The sequence below is a fragment of the Kryptolebias marmoratus genome, linkage group LG9, assembly GCF_001649575.2.
Source record: "Kryptolebias marmoratus isolate JLee-2015 linkage group LG9, ASM164957v2, whole genome shotgun sequence".
In the NCBI taxonomy this organism is placed as follows: Eukaryota; Metazoa; Chordata; class Actinopteri; order Cyprinodontiformes; family Rivulidae; genus Kryptolebias; species Kryptolebias marmoratus.
In genome coordinates this window covers 6,022,236-6,030,967 of record NC_051438.1, presented here as the reverse complement: position 1 = coordinate 6,030,967, position 8,732 = coordinate 6,022,236, and positions in this window count along the sequence as shown.

The window sequence follows — 8,732 nt, the reverse complement described above, 5'->3', positions numbered from 1 at the left end:
CCTTGTTCTGTCGTAGCAGTGAGTGTAACTCAATGTGTGAGCTGTCAGAGCTCCAGTTGTCCTGCCAGTCTGTACACGCAGGAATTCCTCCTCCTCCTCCTCCTCGTATTCTGCCTTTTTCATACCTTTTCAGTTTCTTCTCCTCTCATTTTCCTCCCTCTCTCTCTGAAGTGATGTGCTGATTCTTGTCAGAGAAAATTCCTGCACCGCGGCAGAAATCAAAGCACTTTCTAGAAGGCAACTACTTTCTCGAGCACAGCGTCTGAGCTCGAACTGAGAGCTTTCAGGCGTTCAGGTGGTACTCTTTGCCATTTGAATGAATCTCAGTGCAACACCTATGGTGAAGTTTGAATGAGCACCTGATACAGAGCTTCATTAGAAACGCTTCTCAGTCGCACTGGGAAATCCCTTTAACTGGATACAAAAGACAACACACTGATGGCTGTATTGTTTTCTGATTATGGCTGGTATTAATCAGGAAGACACTGGAGAAAAATAATCTGTCTCGTAATATATGTTGATTTAAAGCAACACGTTTGTGTCTACCGCATTGACATTTGACGATTAAACATTTAGAGGACGACTGAAAACTTTCATTTTCTTTATTACTTAATCCATTGATATTTTTGGTTGTAGTTCATTAAAAACACTTATTGAAATGTCTAAAACAAAACATACAACCACTTGTAAGGGTTTAGATAGATGCCTTGGTAAGCCCAATATTCATTTTATATTGGTACAAAACAGAATCAGACTCAAAATAATTCATCTTAAAAGCATAACAAGTGCAAGGGTTTTACATGTTCTTAACAAAAAGATTGAAACAGCTGATTAAACCTCTTATTAGTTAGACTCAAGGTGTTATGTGTATTTTGATTTGAGGAACATATTCACTGTTGTGACATTAAAAGATTGTTCCCAGTTTCCAAACATGTATCTTGAAGAATTCAAGAAGTGGTCGTGCAGCTTAGTGTTAGAGATGTCTTTTCTCAAACATGCTACTGGCATTAAATTCAAAGTGAGAAATTAAATTAAATTAAAAATTTAATTTAAATTAAATTAAATTAAATTAAAAATTTAATTTAAATTAAATTAAAAAAAAAAAAAAACAACTTGTTAGCATTTGTGCTATTGCAATAAACAAGTAATGTCTGTCGAGAACGGGATAAACCCAGAGCACAGACTTACTAACAAAAAAAACGAAAAATTTATTTGAAACTAAAAGAAACTAAAACAAAAGCTGACGGGGCAGCAAAACTAAACGTAACAAAATCCTAAGTAAGACAAAAAGGCCAGGCGAGGCAAGAAAAGGAACGAGAACAATGGGAGGCTAGAGACAAGAGACAAACCGGAGACACAAGATGAGAGGGACAACCAGACAACGCATGAAGCGACAAGCAAACAATGAACCAGCGAGTAAATGAGGAGATGACCGGGTTTAAAAGACAGAGGATAATTATGGGAAGTGGGCACAGGTGAGTGATGGCAATTGCGGGCAGGTGGAGATGGGCGTGGCAGGTAAAGTGCTGACTGAGGACAAGTGGATGATGACATAAACAGGCAACAAACAGGAAAACAACAAAGACAATAAACCAAAACCAAAACAAACCAGAAACAAAACACTAAATGCAAAAAGAAACACACCATCAAAACAAAACCCAGATTGTAGACAGAGTTCAGAGGGTTTTGTTTATTTTTCGGAAAGCTGGATTATTTACCTGAGAAATTTAGGCTAGGAGAGATTATGTTGTGTTCCACCTGTACTTAGAAGCTTGCATTTCTGAGCTTCAAGTTAAACAAATAAAACGAAATGAAAGTCAAAATTTGGAAAGTCTGAAGTCCCTGACCAGCCTAGACCTCAATCCAGTATGGATGCTCTGTTCTCAACCTTTTATTTTCACTTTGGTTAGTTTGCAACTCAGTAATCCAGTCACACACATAGTACCGTTCAGCCACGGTTAAAGAACATGTTGAGATACTGTTTGGATGCACAGAATGAAGAGAAATATATTGTTATGTATAAATATATAGTTATTTTTATATTATTATACTATATTGTTACATTGTCACTATTGCTGTTTGACATAGTTCTTATCTTGCTGTTTAGATGTTAATTTTTCTAATACATTTAGTTGTAAAATGTTATTTTATGCTGAAAAGGAAGGTCATGTAACATCATGATGGTATGTGGGAGAGTAGGCAGGACCTAAAGCCTCACATCCCAACTGAGCAGACTTTGTTTGCAAAAATACAACATGGCAGCCGGGTCCTGTTGGCTTCAATTCCCAACAAAAGAGAAGTCAGGGACACAAGGTCTAGTATTATCATATGTGGTCAATGTGCTACAGTTAGCTGTTGCTGCTGCTAAATGTTCTTACCAACATGGATGAAACTACTGCAGTTAGAGTTGCTTTAAGATGGCAGCAATCCACTTTTGTTCTTGGCCCCATTCGGAATAGTTGTTAGCTCGTAGATCCAGTCAGAATTAAACTATTTCTATAAACTAAGCCTGTTCAAAGAGCTATCTGCAACAGGTAAGATGGTGCATTCCATTTGTCCTTGGAATGCACAATATTTATACCAACACAAAACAAACAAGACATCTTAATACTGTCAGACCCTCAGGATTCTGGCAAGGTCAGCCTGCACAGACTGCTTACCTCTTCCTGTTCAAAGGAGGTTCTGTTGACAAGATCACTGGACTGTCTCCTGTAAGAGCAATTCAGTTAGTTAAACCATTTGACAAATTTCTTGTTAGTGAATTTAATGCATGACATCATCAACATTCATTTTTCACATTTCTAAAGATTTCACAATAAAAAGAACAGATTTCATCTTTGTATAAATCGTGTTTTTTTTTTTTTTTAATGAAGCGTAAGAAGAATCTTGTCCAAACAAAATCAAGGATTCAGTCAGACAGAATGAATTGTTAGACAGAGCAGTTGCTGGAAAGCTGAGTGTAGGTAAGGGGTCATAAATGAAGAGGGTCCCTTCATGCTACACGGTAAAGTCAAACCTGTGTCAAGCCATTGGCCTTTTCCATGGGCTTGACTCAGCCCTACTTGAATTGACTCAACACGGGTTCAGACTCTTTCCACTGTGTGTTCCCACCCATAGTACCACCCCATCCCAAGTTCTAACTGAGCCAAGTCGAGCTGAAGATTTGACATGCAGGGCATTGATTGGCCAGAGAGCAACATCAAACACCAACAAGTGTTCAACTGAAACAACCACTACAGTGTTTCCTTGTGAGCACAATTGTAGAGGAACTTTGGATTTTGTGAGCTGATATTGACCCAGAGCAGCTTGTGTGATAACACTGATAAGATGTCAGCAGGCCAAATAAACTAGCCGTCAAATCACTGCTTTTTGGTGTTGTGTGTGGACAAAGAGATAGAGAGGATAAACGAAAATATGGCACATTTAGTCAGTTTGGTAGGATGGGTGAAAACTTTAAACACATGATTTTATATATATAATAAGTTACACTGTGTAAAAAACATGTCTGGATGCAGTAAATAAGTGTATGTTTGTTTGGACAGTTTACCCATCAGGTACCCATTGGTATGCAGCACAGCAATCATTTACTTTAATTCAACTAATGTTAAACTTTACACTTCAGCTGAAACTTTTACAGAAATAAACATTTAAGTTGATGGTAATAATCACTTCAATTCGAGTGATTTAATTTTATTTGTTTTACATAAAGCCCATTATAACAAAGGTCAACTCAAGACACTATAAGTAATCAGACCCACTTCAGTCCAGTTACAGTCAATTATACATTTATTACAATTACAGGTTCAATTTTAAATCCAAAGACATGCAGTTTGTTACATGTTTACCATTATAATGGTAGCAAATGGAAAGGGTGCAGTTGATAAGACAAAGTATTTTAAATGTCATTTCTAACACAAATCAGATTGTGTGTGTCTCAGTGATCATTTCACTTCAAATACAAAGACAGTACAAAAACAGATTTATTACACATTGACCACTGATAAATAAAATGAATTGAACTGACCGAATTAAGTTTAACAGAGGGAAATTCAAAATAGAATAAAAAGAACCTTAATGAAATTAAATGAAAGCCAAGTTCCATCCATCCATTTTCTTCCACTTATCTGGTTGGGTTGCAGAGGCAACAGATCTAGGAGGGAAACCAAGAAAATAAGACATCACTGTCCCTCGTCAGCTTTGGGGGATCCCAAGGCGTTCCCAGACCAGAGAGGATACATAATCTCTTTAGTAAGTTGTGGGTCTGCAAAAGGAAGGCACCCAGGAAGCGTCTCAATCAGATGCCTGAACCACCTCAGCTGACTCCTTTCAATGCAGAGAAGCAGCAGCTGTACTCTGAGCTCCCCCCAGATGATGGAGCTCCTCACCCTATCTCTAAGGCGGAGCCCAGTCACCCATTTCAGCCACTTGTATCTGGGATCTTGTTTCAACAGTCTTGAGTCATAACTCATGACCATAGATCCTTTAACCTCAATAGATCAGAGTTACCCACTCATTGCTATAGACGAGACCCCAATCCCTCGATCCATCTCCTGTACCATCCTGCATCACTCGTGAACAAAACTCCCAGATACTTGAACTCCTCTGCTTGAAGCAACAACTCATCCCTGATCCAGAGAGTGCCTTGCACCATTTTCCAGCTGAGAACCATGGGAGTTAACTCTCATCCCAGCAGCTTCACACTCGGCTGCTGGGATGAGTGTGCACCGTGAAGGTCTTGAGTCGAAGGTACCACCAAAACTACATCATCTGGACGAAAAAATGGAGACAAGGCCCTGAGGTTCTCAAACCAGGTACCCTCCTCCTCAGAACTGTGCCTTGACATCCTGTTCATGAATCAATCTAAATTCTCTTTATTTATATAGCGCCAGTTCAGAACAAAAGTCATCTCAGGGAACTGTGCAGAAGAAAGTCCAAATCATAACAGAATCCACCCCACACTGGGAACAAGCTTGACTTGGTGCTGAGAACACGAACGCAGTATGTCGTGTTATTTCTGTGGTTGGCGGACCAACTAAAACCCACACTAGTTTTGGTCTACATGAAACGCTGTTTGGTCAATAATGTGCTTTATTTTTGCATGAATACATTAATGTTGAATTTAATCAATACAATGTGGTAAAATCCAGAGCAATTAGAATTTTCCTTCTAAATCCTAGAAATTTAAAGCTGCATTAAAAATGCATGTCGTGCATGTCCATGGATTGATGCAAACCAGTTAATCTTACCATCCCTATTGGATATTCTCTGGTCCCCCTATTATAGAAACAGCTCCACATTGTCCAGAGCCCAAACAGTATTAAGAAATTGTAAGAAGAGGCTCTACTGTACATTCTAAAATAAAACCCTATGATCATCACTATTATAGGGCCCTGGGCCCTGTGATCAATATCCCTCACACATCCTTTCAAAACCATTTCCATTCCAGGCTTTTTTGAACCAGTAACAATAAAAAACTGTAGATCAGATTTACTATCATTACTATAATTGAGTAAAGTCAATTCAGAACCGCTGAGGTGTGGTCAAACATTTAAATATGATTTAGTCATATGCCAATATCAACTAATGCCTAATAAGGATATGTGTGTAGATGTAATGACATCCACCTCCTCTAGTCCTTTACCTGATATGCACCCCGTGTGTCATCAATAGGTGCGTTTCTTCACAGTCATCTTTACATACTCACTGACAAAATAAGTTTAACAGCCGGAAGGACTGGTATGATTTAGGCGCAATTAGGTCCGCATGCAAACCAGTGATGGGAATGTAAATGATCACATTTGCAAGAAGCTGGCACGTCTAGAACAAGCACCAGCGCGCATGAGTGTTGGCATCAGAAGTGGAGTGGAAGTGTTACCAGATAGTTAGCTGAGCATCTGACAGTCAGTCAAACAGCGAGTGAAGCTCACCAGATACAGAGGACGTCTTGGAGACACATTAGACGGAACTGCCAGGACTTGACAGACTTTGAAAGTGGTCACACTGTGGGTTTGGATGAGGCCTGATGGTCATATTGTGCAATTGGCCAGCATGTGGGATGAACAGATGTCACATGACCTGATCTTGGAACCTATGGGTAGGTCAGGGAACCCACACATGTTGTGAATGTTCCAGTTGCGTCCAGACGCAAATATTAGGCTCTATATTTATTATAACACTCTGTCCTCCTGCATTGTGTCTTAAGACCTGGCATCAAGAAGACTGCAAGCACATGGTCTGGTATGTAGATTGTCATTCCAGGGATAGTCTGGCCATTTCTGAACTGATGTTCTGTCAAATAGTTATCAGTAGTATCTATTTGACATCAGTCACAGAGCACAGACTGTGGAGAAAAGGGCAGAAGTCTTCCTCCAAACTCGGCCAATAGCGAGCCAAATGAGCGCCAGTTTTAAATTGTTTTTTTTTTCAAGTTTATAAAAGAACTTTTTTCTGAAAAAACAACACATTTTTGCATGACGCAGTTTGTTTAGTTTGACTTCTTCTCAACTGAAAAACCTCCATGTTACTACAGGAACGTAACGTTGATGCTGCTGAATGCCTGATCCACTCGTCGAGTCAGTCCAGAAGTTTATTCAACACCAGGCAGACCGGTACCTTCAGCAGCCTCGGCACCATCAGCATAAACACGGTCTGCCGATGCTCAGGCATTCACGTAGTAACACAGAGCGAGGTGCAGTTGTGGGCACATTTGGTAGTCTTATTATGGGAACAGGATGCTGGTGGGAAAAGCTTAGATTGAACGTCACACTGAAGGAGGTTTTCCAAATTTGCTGCCATTTACCAGCCACACTCTAACAGATCCCGTCTCGTGTGACTGGAGGGGGGGCTTTACAACCTGCTCAGTTACATATTTGGGCTTGTGCAAGCTTCTTTTAGAACTGCAAATTATAAGGTCGAGGTGGCACAGTGGGGCAGTGGTTAGAGCTGTCGCCTCACAACAAGAAGGTTGCAGGGTCGCCTCTGACTGGGGCCTTCATGGGGTTTCTCCAAGTACTACGGTTTCCTCCCACAGACCAAAACCATGTATGTTAGGTTAACTTATAACTAACTTGGCACTAGGTGTGAATGGTTGTCTGTCTCCTTTGTGGCCCTGTGTTTCTCTTTTCTTTCGCACCCGTTTCCTTCTCATCTTGCCCCCCCCCCCGGCACTGTTTCACCACCAGTTGCTTTCCTCTTCCCCGCTTCTTTCCCTTCTCTACATTGTCAGCCAGCTGGACTCTCTGAATGGATGTTTTAAAAGTATCAGAGGATATTGCCTCACATCCTGTTTGTGAACAGGTTCAACCTTTGACCTCCATGGCTCAACAGTACACGTGTGTTATGCCAATGATGGAGTGGGAGAAAGGGATGCAGTTTAGGTTCTTTTATCCAAGTTTGCCAAATATAGATAACCATTATAATATATCTTTATAATATAGATTAGCGTGGGTGACAATGGTTTTGCCTTTGTCTGTGTTTGTTGTTTTATCAAAAGAAAAATCACGAACCACTGGACTGATTTTAATGAACCTCACAAAACTTAATGATTGAAAGTGCATCTACAACAGATTAAGCCAATTCAAGATGGCCGCCACAGCCAACTGACCAACACAAAAGTAACTAAAAGTTGATTAATTTTAAATATTGAGCTACAACTTGGCGTGGCAGTAGCTGAGATTCCTCCCCAACGTCTCGTGTCCAATCGCATGGGGTCTTTGTTTAGTTTGTCAGTAGCTTTTGGAGTAAACCTTTTTCTGTCTGTTAGCAAAATATCTTATGAAACACTGGATGGATTGTGATGAAACGCCAGCAAAGTCATTATTGGATGTACAGCTACAAGTGATTAGGTTTAGTAGCTTTAGTAGTAGCTGAAAGTCACACACAAATTTTCATTGATCCGGTACCAAAACTTGCCGTTGTTGCCGAGTAACTTTAATCTGCTCTGATTGCTCCAGCTCTTCCAGCGTGTCAAAGCCTTTAAGTCGAACTTCAGGCAAACCTGTGTGGCATTAACCAAATCAGGAGCTGGTAAGGGATTTTATGAGTCCATGTTTTCATAAAACATGCAAATAATAGAGAAAACAATGGCAGCCTGAACCTTTGAGGTTTTCAGTGTGTGTGTGTGTGTGTGTGTGTGAGAGGCACAAGTCCTCTGCTCAACTCTCCAACCACACCCATCATTAATGCCCCCCTCCACTCCTTGCCAGACTTCAGCCCACTCGTCCTTATTTGGTCATGCTGCCATCTCAGCTGCTGATTGGTCGAGGGCAAAAACAATTTGATTGGGACACACTCACCTGTGCTGGCTTGCTCACACACACACACACATACTCAGCTGTTCCCAGCATCTTTCTTCAGCACACACAGGCACAGGCATGATATGATGACTCCCAAACCTTATGAAGGAAATGTCCACTTCCTGTGCTAAAAACACATCTTTGAGTTTAATGAACCTGGTTCTGTTGTTTAAAAATAAATAAATACTGGAGTGGCCCCCTAAAACACAGCTCCCTCAGAGAGGCGTCTTGTCCAAACATGCAGGCAGTAAAGTCTGATCTGCCAAACATACAAACATCACATAGCTTTACCTGCAGGCACACCTTTGTTTTTATCTGTGAACCTGATAAAAAAGGTCTTTGAGGAGACGCTGGAGTCCAACATGACGTTCCAGACCCCACCAGATGGGACTTTCTGCACATGCAGCATTTTCAGGATGTGGCCTTATCAGCAGTCTG